Source organism: Triticum aestivum, chromosome 1D (assembly GCF_018294505.1).
Source record: "Triticum aestivum cultivar Chinese Spring chromosome 1D, IWGSC CS RefSeq v2.1, whole genome shotgun sequence".
NCBI lineage: Eukaryota > Viridiplantae > Streptophyta > Magnoliopsida > Poales > Poaceae > Triticum > Triticum aestivum.
Window position 1 is genome coordinate 76508288 of NC_057796.1, and position 13501 is coordinate 76521788.

The 13501-nt window shown below is 55.7% G+C and overlaps 1 pseudogene; it reads right to left on the reverse strand.

Annotated features, from left to right (window-relative positions):
• Nucleotides 1-3210: 3210 nt before the first annotated feature.
• On the reverse strand, nt 3211-6049 carry LOC123165680 (probable cyclic nucleotide-gated ion channel 5; annotated as a pseudogene).
• Between the last annotated feature and the right edge of the window lie 7452 nt (nt 6050-13501).

Consider the following 13501-nt stretch of genomic DNA (forward strand, 5'->3'; position numbering starts at 1 on the left):
CACCTAAGCACCGGTCCATCCACATATCAAATTATCAAAGTAGCGAACACAAATCAAACCAACATGACGAAAGTGACTAGATGAAATTCCCCTGTACCCTCAATAACGTTTTGCTTATCATAAGAGACCGTTCTGTCCTTTGCCTCAAAAAGATTGGGCTACCTTGCTGCACTTTTGTTACCATTACCGTTACTTGCTCGTTGTAAATTATCTTGCTATCAAACTACTCGTTACTTATAATTTCAGTGCTTGCAGAGAATACCTTGCTGAAAACGACTTGTCATTTCCTTCTGCTCCTCGTTGGGTTCGACACTCTTACTTATCGAAAGGACTAAAATTGATCCCCTATACTTGTGGGTCATCACTGGGCCACATTGAAGCGGGCCGACCGCCCCTCCGCCTCCCTGGCCATGGCTATTTAAGCCACGCTCCGGAGTCGTCCAGATCCGCACCCTCCCGAGCACCGCACCGTCCTCCCCCCTTCGTCGAGCCCTTCGTCCTCTTAGAGCCCAGCGGTGATGCCGAAGTCCTTGTTTTCCGCGCCGGCAGGCGGCCCCGGTGGAAGTTCGTCGTCAGGCGGATCATGGCGTCGTCGCTCTCGCTCACCTGGACTATCCACATCCACAACTGTGGGCTCCTCGGGCAAGGAGGAGATAGTCCTCTCCTACGGCGACGCGGAGGACCAGCCACAACAGCGGCCACGTCTACTCTCGGAGGCGGCTCTGACGGATGAAGAATTCGTCCATCAGATGGAGATCATGACGGGGCGCTCGCTCCGTCTGATTGGTCCGGCACCACCGTCGCCGGGGCGTGTGAAGGAGGAACCACCGTCCTCGTTGCGTGTCTGGGTTAAGCGGGAGCTGGTATCCCTACGCCGACAGGTGAAGAACGAGCCAGCATTCCCGCCGCACAACCGCGGCCTCCACATCGGCGGCCGCTTGAAGCAAGAGTCGACGTGATCCCCCCAGCGCTGCCGCGTGAAGGAGGACTTGCAAAGTCGCTACGCACGGATCGATGGGCCCTCTTCGCCACCAGGTGCCAACGCCGACCGACGAAGGGGGAGCTGACACCCACGATCGCCAAGGCGTGTTTCCGCATCCTCCACTATCTCGAAGGCAGTGGTTACGGCGGTGCCTCCGACTCTCGAGTCGGGGTATCCAAGGTCGAGCGCTCGGCGCGGCATTAGGCGAGGTACAACCGGCGCAATGCCGGTCGCCGCTCTGAGTTCGCCAAGATGGACGTGGCGCCGGAGCGGGTCCGCAGCGACCCCGACCTCGCGCCGCATGGGCGCTCGACCGCTCTGTCACCACCGCGGAGACGGGCGCCAGGCGCGGCCGCCTTCTTGACGGCGAGCTCGCCAAGATCGGCGAGGAGTGGTCGCTCAGCGACTGCTCCGCAAACGCCGGTCGCGGCAAGGCCGCCGCCAGGGCTCCGCAGGCCACGTCGGCAGTGGCCCTGCCGGCACTCCGCACGGCGCAACGGGAGGCGGAGCGGCTCCTCCCTGAGCGGCAGGCAGCCGTAGCCCTCCGGTGTCTTTCCGCCGCTGGAGGGACCACGATGCCATCGAGGGAGACGACTGTGCGGTAGGACAGAGCGGCCACGCATACGAGGTGGTCGTCCAGTATAGGATTTAATTTTTGGGGAGTATTTTAGTTAAAAGGTCGAAATATCAACCTTTTTATGTCAATTATATCCGAATTTGAATGAAAACCATCCGGTTTCATCGAATTTCGTAAGGTTGGTTCGAATTGTTGGCCGGATGTATGTGGCTAGCATTGGATGGTTTCCTTCCGTATCCGTGTCCGTGGATGAATACGGGGGATTTTTTGCGGGTAGCCATTGAAGATGCCTGCGACACTTGGAGCATCTCCAACAGCGGTGGCAAAAACCCCGTGCACGGGGTAAACTGCCACGTTAGCGCGCGGGGACGTTTTTGCGCGCAACAGTGGAGGCGGGAAACTAGCGCGCGCGGGGAAAAAAGTGGGAGGTCGTTTGCCAGATTTGGCGCACCGGAAGTAATTGCGGCGCTCGCCACGCGGCTTTCCATCGCTATCCACACTGCCACGCGATCTCTCCCCGCTTCCTCTGCTTCCTCTGCCGCTTTCTCACCCCGCCACCGACGCGCCACCATGCTGCCACGCCACCGGGGATCTTCGGGCTACCGCGGCGTCCGCGAGCGCCCCTCTGGCGCCTTCTACGCTGAGATTCGGCCCGGCAACGTCCGCCTCGGCCTCGGCACGTTCGAAACCGCGCACGAGGTCGCCCGCGCGTACGACGCGGCGGCGTGGCGCCTCCAGAGGCCTCGCGTGCAGATGAACTTCCATGACGTCTGGACGCGCGAGCAGGCGTAGGTCGTCGCCCCGTGAGGAACACCGTTGGCGGCAGCGCCGCCTCCTCATCGCCGAGGAGGACGAGCGAGCCATGGTGGAGTGGCGCCGGCGCCACCCGTAGGACGTCGCCGACGAAAACGCCTTCTGGGCGGAGAGGACGGCAAGGCGCCGCGCGGAGCGGGCGGACAGGCGTCGGCGGAAGGCACTCGCGGAGGCGCAGTGCGATCTCGTTAACGCAGCTGGGGAGTCATTCTTCGACTCAGACCATCCTCGTTGGGAAGACGCGTGGCTCTATACCTCGGAGGACACCAGCGAGAATGATGATGACGACTCGGAGTAGGTTCTAGTTGCACCGTAGTTTTTATCTAGTTGCACCGTAGTAGTTTTTATCGTGTTGGATTAGTTTTTTTTATCTATCTATGCTATGATGAACTATGTACGCATTGTGAAATATCTATGTATCATTTTTTATCTATTTTAATCTATGCATATGTTTTTTTATATAGTTCGTAGTGCATATGTTGTTTGTGCGAGAGTGCGCGTGCAGTATTTTTGCAGCGCCTGCTGAAGCTACTCACGCGCGCTAAAGTTTACAGCGGCCGCTCGAGCCAGCGCCCCGTGCCACGCAAAAACTGGCGATCAGCGCGCTGCAAACGCTTTTTTAGCGCGTCGCGTGTTGGGCAGCTGCTGGAGATGCTCTTGGCAAACTTGATAGTATTACCTTTTTTGATGTAATTTCTGATTATCTAGTTGAGCTTGTTCAATTAGTGTTGGTTCCACCTGAAACTTAATAAAATTGCCTGAAAGGCGTTTCTTAAAAAAATAACTACGCTTCAAAAGAAATCGTATTGCATGTTCATGTTTTTCTTTTCTTCACTGCTCTCGCCAAACAAGTTTTATTTCCTGAATTTCACGTCCAATCATATCAGTGTAGCAGCGGCAGCTGCGGATCACAACCAAATCGATCAGTAGTGCATTCTGCCAAAGTCCGGCTCTGGCGGCTTGGGCAGCAAGATGAGGCTCTCCTCCCGGAGCAACCGCTTACGTAGCACGTTGCGCATGGCTTTTTTGGCGAACCTTGACACAAGGAACGTTGTCTTGAAATGGCCCGACGACGACGTGGACGCCATGCCATACATCTGTTCCACCTCCCGCCTCCGCTGCTCCAGCCTCTTTCGCTTCTGGTATCTCCTCCATGTGGCCTGGATGAAGCTCGACGCCCAGGTGCGCCACTGCTGTGAGTAGAACCTGAACGTCTGCTGCAGCTGCTTGCTGTGCAACCGCCGGAACTGCCCGGCGACGAACTTGAGCTCGTCGGCGTGCAGCGCAAAGCCCTCCACCTCCGAGATCGCCTTGACGCTACGCGTGGACAAGGGCAGGTTCGCCGCCGCCTTGGGGTCCAGCGCCCAGGTGAGCAGCTCCTCGCCGCAAAAGTCCCCTTCCTTGAGGAGCTCCTTGTTGAAGAACCCTATGCGGCCCCCGTCGGTGGTGGAGCTCTCGAGGCGGCCCCTGATGATGAAGAACATCTCGTCGACGGGTTCCCCTTCCCGCACCACGTAGGTGGACTCCGTGCAGAGGCTGGGCTTGAGCCGCTCGCAGATGGCGTCCAGGAGGCGCTCGTCCATGTTGGCGAAGAGCGGCACGCGGAGGACGAGGCGGAGGCAGAGGTGGCGCTTCACATCTCGCCGGATGTCCTTTGGGAGGCAGCTCACGAGCCCGTCCTCGTCCACGCCCCGCGTCTCCATCCACTTGTACTGGTTGTGTCGCCACACGCGCTCCATGAGGTCGTCGGGGAGGTGGCGGTGGCGCATCCACTGCTCCGTGTCCCGTCGCTTGAGTCGCATCTCCTCCATCCGCAGCGTCATGGACTGGAGGTACGTCTGCATGTTGCCGATGAGAAGCGCCATGAGGATGAGGCCGAAGAGGGCGAGGAGGATGGCGAAGAGGGCCTCCCCCTTGTAGTGTGTGGTCTCTAGCCCCTGGGCGCCGGTGCTGAGGTTCTGAAGGCCCCACCAGAGGCAGAAGAGGATCTTGGGGATGAGGTCCTGGGTGTGGGTGACCCCCGACGTGATGGCATTGCTGTAGATGCCGTAGTCGAAGCCCGTGCCGTTGTTGTCCATGGGCGCGCACTCCTGCTTGAGCACCTGCCTGATCATGGTCCGCCACTCCATGAACTCGGTGAACTGGTTTTCCCCGTCCTTGGTCGCCCCGGCGCCCCCGCAGTACATGAATTTTACGCAGCGGTCGAACTTGAGCCCCGCGCACTTCTCGCGCCAGCAGTCGTCGACGCGCTCCACGGCAAGGAGGTACCAGAAGGCGCCCACCATGTGGGAGGCGAGCATGTAGAGGAGGAGGTAGAAGGCGGCGCCGGCGAAGGCGGTCTCGGCGAACACCCCGGTGGTGCGCTTCAGCTCGGATATGATGGGGTAGAAGCGGACGAGACGGGGCAGGTACTGGGTGAGCACGATGAAGAAGAGCGCCGTCTTGATGGGGAGCAGGTCCGCGCCCTTGGGCCGCAGGAAGAACTTGATCATCTGGATCTGCGGCAGCGGGAGCACGGAGAGGAGGTCGACGATGAAGAAGCGGTGGAGGTAGCGCTGCGCGATGTCCCTTTTGGTGATGACGAGCTCCCCGCGGCCGAAGACCCGCGACGACGGCGCGATGAAGGCGGTGTGGAACTGCAGCATCATCCGCGCCAGGTAGAAGAAGTCGATGGCGGAGCGCACGGCGGTGGCGCCTGCTGCTAGGACGCGGTTGAACCCGATGCAGGTGTTGTACTCCGTCTCGGTGACGGAAGGAAGGTAGAAGAACATCGGGTCCACGGCGACGGAGATGATGCAGGAGAAGACGAAGAGGCGGTTCATGCGCATCAGGAACGGGTCCTGCGGGTCGTAGACCTTGAGCGAGATGTTCTTGAGGTCCTCCTGGAAGACGCGGCCGAAGTTCTTGAGCCGCTCCGACCGGTTGATAACGCCGGCGGCCGCCATGCGGATGGACCGGGACCGGATCTTGGGGCGGGAGAAGTAGCTGTCCATCTGGTGCCCGCTGCCGGGGACGTCCATGGTGCCGATGCTCGGGCTGACCGTCTCCTCCAACCTCACGAACTTGTCCTTGCGGCCCAGCGGCCGTCGTCGACGATGAAAGGGGACCTACGGCCGCCGCAGCTGGAGAACATGGTCTCCCTCCCCGGGACCTAGGGCGGAGGCGGCCGCATGCTGCTGCATGGTCATCATCATCGGTACACACCGATCACCACACGGCGCATGCCTGAGGCGACATGCCGGCGGCGGTTGCTACAGGTATCGACGAGGAAGACGATCGACGAGTCAGAGAACGAGCAACCGGTCGACGGGAACTGAATTTTGCGGCCAGGAAATCGAAGCCAGTCGATATGTTCTCTCTTTTCTTTACCTCCCTTCCGTTCCTCCTTCTATTCTCTCCAAGTGGTTGCAGGAACTGCTCTGCTTCGTGGCCGAGACTGGGGGTGTAGCGCGCGACGCGCTGAGGCGAGCGCGTGGAGCCTTTCCGCTGGTACAGTTACATGCAAACCGTCTTGCAGATGCACGCGCGGGAGAAGACGAAAATTATCGGCCGGATTACTCGGTGAATCTGCATCAACTCTCTTCACGTCTGATCTCAGATGTGAGAGTGGGAAATTCTTTTGCTGAGGTAGCCCGAATGGCTTCGAGATCCATCGACTAAATAAGAGCATCTGCAACCGGATCCCCGTACCTCTAGGCGGACCGCCCGATCTCTGTCAGACAACACGTTCAGCCCAAAAAACTGGACACGGCACTCTCCCTACCCGGCCTATATCTAGGATGGATATGTGAACGCCTGGAGGTGCTTGCCACATGGACTAATCGTAAGGGCCCACACGGTCGCACCCTAAGACTGGTGGATGGGCGCCTCCTTCGGTTCTCGGTGTGGACACATTCATTGCACTGCGTGGTGCCGCTCCGGCGTGCCGCCCGAGGGAGCAAGCCCGTCTATTTAAACCGGACGGCGGCGGCAGAACCTAGCATGTCCCCTTTCCTTCCCTCTCCCTCCCACTCACGCCCACTACTAGGAAAAAGCCCGCGCTATTGCTACGGCGCTACAACTAATGTTTAGCAGTAGCACTGGTTTTTATTTCCCATCCAGCTAGCAGTAGCGTCTGGTCAACCAGCGCTACTGCTAAAATTTTCTGTATTTTTATTTTCTTCTGCATATTGGCGTTGTATTTGTACAGGTTTTATACAGTAGTCTCATCATATAATTTTATGATGATGATGAGTTATTATATTAGTGGGTGAAAGAGACGTGGATTAAATTCAAGTGGAGGCAACACGGTGCAGATCCAAAGTACTACTAATCCAAACTTAATAACTTTAGTTTGGATTCGTAGTATTTTGGATCTGCACCATGTTACCTCCACTTGAATCTAATCCACGTTTATTTCACCCACTGATATAATAACTCATCATGCTCATAATGATATAACAACTCAGCATCATCATCATAATAATAACTTATCATTGTTATCATAATAACAAGTCATACTCATCATCATCATAGTCATCTAACAACTCATCATATAGCACTTCACTCATCAGCATAATCATAATAACAACTCCTCACATGATCATGAGTACTAGCTAGCTAATACCTGCTACCCTCTCTAAGGTAAAATGGCATAAAACAGGATAGGCCCTGACTCTCCATTATGTTCATAATTCAAAGATTAAACTTCTGAAATTCAATATATGTCACTGGTACGCGTCGGTCCTAAACAAACGGTTTTAACCCCTTTCCGCGACGACAATTGGAACCGTCGCCAAGTGAGTGTGGGTGATAGGGGGCTCCTTCCCACACGACCCAGAAATCGTAGGGGATAGGCCCTCCTGGGACCCAGGCTGGGGCCATGTGCGATTGGGCGAGGCATCGAAACCCAATCATTTCCGTAGGTATGTACATCCCACACGGTAATCCAAGAAAATCATTTTCGTAGGTATGTACATCCCACACGGTGAATCCCAGAAATCATTTCCGTAGGTATGTACATCCCACACGGTGAATCCCAGAAAATTATTTCCGTAGGTATGTACATCCCACACTGTGAATCCTAGAAAAATTTCCGTAGTATGTATATCACACACAGTTCTTTGTGTGGGAACGTTTGTGCAAGGTGGCCTAACGCAAACAGTTCGCTGCCGGAAGCCATGTGTGATTGTTAGTTGATCGAACACGCCTACTTTCTAGAAACCGTGCAGGTTGTTTGAGTTCATCGCCCACGATGATGTCTGAGTAACCGTTTGCAATAGAAAACCCCAATAAGCAGGGTAGTTAGCCCATGTACTAATCAAACTGATATTTCTTATAAAACACGCTAGATATTTCATATCCGTATAAAAGCAACCAGGATTTCATAATCGAATTACATTAGATAGCTTCAGCACTCAGTTACGCCATTACACAACAGCACCAAGTTTCACATGCAGCATCAAAAACATTTGGAAAGTAGCATCATACACGGTAAATAGACAGATGAATCTCATCTGGGAAACTGCAGAAGCGGAAGGCAAATATTGAGCCTTCAGTGATGTTGAATGTCCTTGCAACTTTAGGCCAATGGCTATGAATAATTGCCCGCCCAACCTTCGTCCTCTTCAGCAAGACTTCAATATTGTACCGTGGGTGTTGAATGAATACCTTCCTCGCCTCTTGACCATGCAGGTGGTTTGAGAGGTAATCATCGGTGAACTGCTTTGAAAAGTACTGAAAACAAAGCTATGCATAAATCGCAGTTGTAAATTTTGAAATGGCGCAAGGGGTAAAGACAAGGTAAAAGAGTTGGTACCACTACAAAAAAAGACACATCCGTGACATTTTGGGCCGAACAATTTTTTTTTCTGTCATACATATGACACTTCTATGACGATAATTGTGACAAAACCCGGTATCATCATAGATGTGGTGGGCTCCTACTTCTATGACAAAAAATCATGACAGAAAATGAGCTTTTCGTCCTGGGCGGGCCGGAGACGCAGCTGCATGACATTCTTTGGGTCGTCCATGACGGAAAAAACCGTGGTAGAAGCGAGGGCGAGGAAAATTTCGGGGAGTTCACGGTTATGGTGGGAGGTCGGCGGCCGAGCGATGCGCGTTTCTCTCGTACACGTACGCGCGTGTGTGCGAGGCGTTGGCTCTAACTAAACCCGAGCGAGGCGTTGAGCTCTAACTGAACACGAGCGATTGCACTGCAGGCTACGCGTTACTGAACCCGAGCGATCGATCGATGGCTATTAACTGAACCCGATCGAGCGATTCCTTCGCTACTGCTGCTGACTGAAGCCGATCGATGCTGCCTCTGGATGAATAGTGAGCGTTGCTAGGGGGTTTGGATGAACAGTTCCCGGTGGGGGTGGATGAACAGGAGCCCGTGGTGTTGCCTTTGGATGAACAGGACCCCGATCGATCGAGCCGATTGGGGCTGGATGAACAGGACCCCGTGGAGGGCAGGATGAACAGGACCACCCCGTCGAGGGCAGGATGAACAGTAGACGGTGGAGGGCTGGATGAACAGTAGCCCGTGGAGGGGTGGTTGAACAGGAGCCCGTGGAGAGGGCTGGTTGAACAGTAGCCGGTGGAGTAAAGCGTGGTGGAGGCTGGATGAACAGGAGCCCGTGGATGAACAGTCGCAGGTGGAGGCTGGAGGAGGTCGACGGTGGATGAACAGTAGTCCGTGGAGGCTGGAGGGGGTCGATGGTGGAGATGAATAGTATCCCGTGGAGTACCGTTTTGCGGTACGCCACACCCCTCCCGATGAACAGGACCCCCGTTTCGACCGTAGCGCTCCAACACAAGTCCGTTTCATCCGTTTTGCGGTACGCCACACCCCTCCCGATCAACAGGACCCCCGTTTCGACCGTAGGAGGTCTGTTTCCTCCGTTTTGCGGTACGCCAGACCCCTCCCGATGAACAGGATCTCGTTTCAAACGTGGCCGGTCGAATACAAGGCCGTTTCCTCCGTTCTGCGGTACGCCAGGCCTCGTTTTCATCGGCTGTTCCGTCCAAGCCCTCCCGATGAACACGACGACGCATTCCGTTCCGACCCAGCCGGTTGGCTCCCCATGAACACGACAACGACGCTATTTCTCCGTTCCAACCCAGCCATGTACACGAGCCCTGGGCGTACGTATGCGTGAGTAGGCGTTCGAGACCCCGCCAGTATGTACGTACGTGGCCGTATTTTCTTTCTTGCACAATGGCCGTTGTACGTACGTGTACATGCTACGTGCGCGCCTCTACTACGACACGTGCGCGCCTCTACATCCACCAGTATATATGTACGTACACGTTCGCGACCAGAATGACAACGCTACGTATGCTTCGACCAGGTGGGTCCCGACTGTCAGGCACTTCCTTGCCTGCGAAGATGTAGCTGGTGCGTCTCAGCAGTCAGGGGGGCGAATCATTCTTTTTGCCCGGACGCACTTCCTTGCGTGCGAAGATGTAGCTGGTGGGTCCCAGCAGTCAGGGGGAAACGTTTTTTCGCGAAATACAGTGGCCCGTCCGGTGGGTCCCAGCTGTCAGGTGGAGGAATCATTATTTTCCGCGTAATAAGGAGGCACTTCCTTGCTGCGGTCGTGGACCCAGCTGTCAGCCTCTCCACGTACAGTCCACGTCCGATGGAAGTCGTTCTTTGACCACGTTAACCACGCCGCGCCGAGAGCACCAGGGCGGTGGACGATGGCGAGGCCTAGGAAGGGGACGACGGGGAGCCGGGGAAGACGCGGCAGTGGAAGCCCGCGCGGAGAGGAGTACGAGGGCTCACTGGTTCGGCTGCGGTGTGAGGCTACCGTCGCCGCAGGGCCTGGCCAGCGGTGGGAATAGTAGGGGGCGGTGAGGCCTCCGCGGCAGCACCGCCGGCCACGGGAGGCAGGAGCATGCGGCACGACCGGCGCTGCTTTGGGCGGCTGGAGCAAGAAGACCAGAGGTTGAAGAAGCACTACGGCCGTTGGATGGACATTGTAGGGTCACTGGAGCTAGAATCGTTCATATTGACTAAAGTTGACAAAGGCCCCCGTCCCAGTCAACTTAGTAGGACCACAAGTCAGCCTCCCACCATGGTGGGTCCCAGCTAGCAGGGGGAGTATTCATTTTTTTGTGCGTAATAAGGAGGCACTTCCTTGGGTGCCAAGATATAGCTGGTGGGTCCGAGCTGTCAGCGGCGGTAACGTTTTTTCGCGAAATACAGAGGCCCTTTCGGTTGGTCCCAGTTGTCAGATGGAGGAATAATTATTTTGCACGTAATAAGGAGGCACTTCCTTGCTGCGGCCGTGGACCCAGCTATCAGCCTCTCCACGTACAGTCCACGTCCGATGGAAGCCGTTCCTTGACCACGTTGACCACGCAGCGCCGAGAGCACCAGGGCGGTGGACGACAGCGAGGCCTAGGAAGGGGACGACGCGGAGCCGGGGAAGACGCGGCAGTGGATGCCCACGCGTAGAGGAGTATGAGGGTTCACTGGTTCGCTGCGGTGTGAGGCTGCCGTCGCCGCAGAATAACAGCGGGTGTGGGTGAGTAGAGGGATGGCCTGGCCAGCGGTGGGAGTAGTAGGGGGCGGTGAGGCCTCCGCCGCATCGCAGCCGGCCACGGGAGGCAGGAGCACGAGCACGACCGGCGCTAGTTTGGGCGGCTGGAGCAAGAAGACCAGTGGTTGAAGAAGCACTATGGCCGTTGGATGGACATCGTACGGTCACTGGAGCTAGAATCGTGCATATTGACTAAGTTGACAAAGCCCTCCGTCCACGTCAACTTAGTGGGCCCACAAGTCAGCCTGCCACTATACTGGGTCCCAGCTAACAGGTGGAGTATTCATTTTTTTTGTGCGTAATAAGGAGGCACTTCCTTGCGTGCGAAGATATAGCTGGTGGGTCCGAGCTGTCAGCAGCGGTAAGTTTTTTTCATGAAATACAGAGGCCCTTTCGGTGGGTCCCTGATGTTAGGTGGAGGAATCATTATTTTGCGCGTAATAAGGAGGCATTTCCTTGTGTGCGGCCGTGGACCCAGCTGTCGGCCTCTCCATGTACAGTGCACTTAGATGCATGTCGGTCGTTGACCACGTTGACCAGGCCGCGCCGAGAGCACCAGGGTGGTGGACGACGGCGAGGCCTAGGAAGGGAACGACACGGACGCAGGGAAGACTCGGAAGTTGTTTCCCACACGGAGGGGGGTACGACTGTACGAGGGTTTACTGGTTCGTCTGCCATCGCCGGAGAATAACAGCAGGTGTGGGTGAGTAGAGGGATGGCTAGGCCAGCGATGGAAGTACGGTGGGGCGGTGAGGCCTGCGCGGCAGCACAGCTGGCCGCAGGGAGGAGGGAGCAGGCAGTCCTGCCGGCGCTTGTTTGAGCGGCTGGAGCAGGAAGAGCAGAGATTGAAGAAGCACGACGGTCGTTCGATGGACATCCAACAGTCACTGCTTGTGCATCAACCTTTTTTTTACGAAAGCCTCAAATCTGTGGAAAACAACATACAACCCATCTGCCATTATTTCTAATAATTTACAGCCCATTTACTAATTCTTAAGGTTTTTTTAGAGCCCATATTCTTTTTGTTAGCATTACAGCCCATATTGTGGCCACGGTTAAAAAATTATACGAAATTTTGCATATTTCGGTGCGGTCCGAACTATTTCTAATCCCGAAATTTCGACCCACATTCAAACTGATTTTAAAAATAAATGTATATCAATATAAAATCTAACAATTTCTCCACGCATAAAAATTAATGTAATTTAAAATCTCGAAATGAAAAAAAGATATTTGAAACTAATTGCCAGTTTGATGTGTTTTAAAAATGTACAACCCATTTCTCATTACTGATAGGCCATTTTCTCGGCCAGCCGAATGAAGCTCTCCTCGTCTTGAACGATTTGCAGCCGAACAGGCCTGACAAAGCGACTTACTTGGCAAATATCAAAAAAACTGGGCTGTGCCCGTGGACCCAGCTGTCAGCCTCTCCATGTACAGTACTCTTCCGATGGAAGTCGGTCATTGACCACATTGACCACGCTGCGCCGAGAGCACCAAGGCGGTGGACGAGGGCGAGGCCTAGGAAGGGGACGACGCGGAGCCGGGGAAGATGCGGCAGTGGATGCCCACGCGGAGAGGAGTACGAGGGTTCACTGGTTCGGCTGCGGCGTGAGGCTGCCGTCGCCGCAGAATAACAGGGGGTGTGGGTGAGTAGAGGGATACCCTGGGCCAGCGGTGGGAGTAGTAGGGGGCGGTGAGGCCTCCGCGGCATCACAGCCGGCCACGAGAGGCAGGAGCACGCGGCACGACCGACGCTGCTTTGGGCAGCTGGAGCAAGAAGACCAGAGGGTGAAGAAGCACTATGGCCGTTGGATGGACATCGTATGGTCACTGGAGCTAGAATTGTTCATATTGACTAAGTTGACAAAGTCCTCCGTCCTCGTCAACTTAGTAGGCCCACAAGTCAGCCACCCACTATGGTGGGTCCCAGCTAGCAGGGGATATTCATTTTTGGTGCGTAATAAGGAGGCACTTCCTTGCGTGCGAAGATATAGATGGTGGGTCCGACCTGTCAGCGGGGGGGGGGGACGTTTTTTTCGCGAAATACAGAAGCCCTTACCACGTACAGTGCACCTACAGTGCGTAATAAGGAGGAACTTTCCTTGCGTGCGACCATGGACCTCGTGGGTCCCAGCCGTCAGGCTCTCCACGTACAGTCCTCTTCCGATGACTCTCGTATGTTGACCACGCCGCGCCGAGCGCACCGAGGCGGTGGACGACGGCGAGGCCCCAGACTGGACCGACCCGGAGATGGGGAAGACGCGGCAGTGGAGACGCAGATGGAGAGGAGTGGGAAACTTGACTCGTCCGGGTGAGGGGTGGGCCTACACTCGGCAGAGAATAACAGGAGGTGCGGAGTGGAGGGACGGCCTGGCCGTCGGCGGGGTAGCGTTTCGCTGAGGAGCGCAAAACAACGCCGCTGGACGCCGAAGGCTGGAGCAGGCGGTTCCGGCAGCGCTGGGGGAAGAAGACGAGAGATTGAAGAAGAATGCCGGCCGTTGGATGTAAATCCAACTCCTTCTTAGGCTTCGACCTACTGGCCCACATGTCAGCCAGTCCATTTGTTTTTTAGTCCATTTGGTGGGCTGGTGA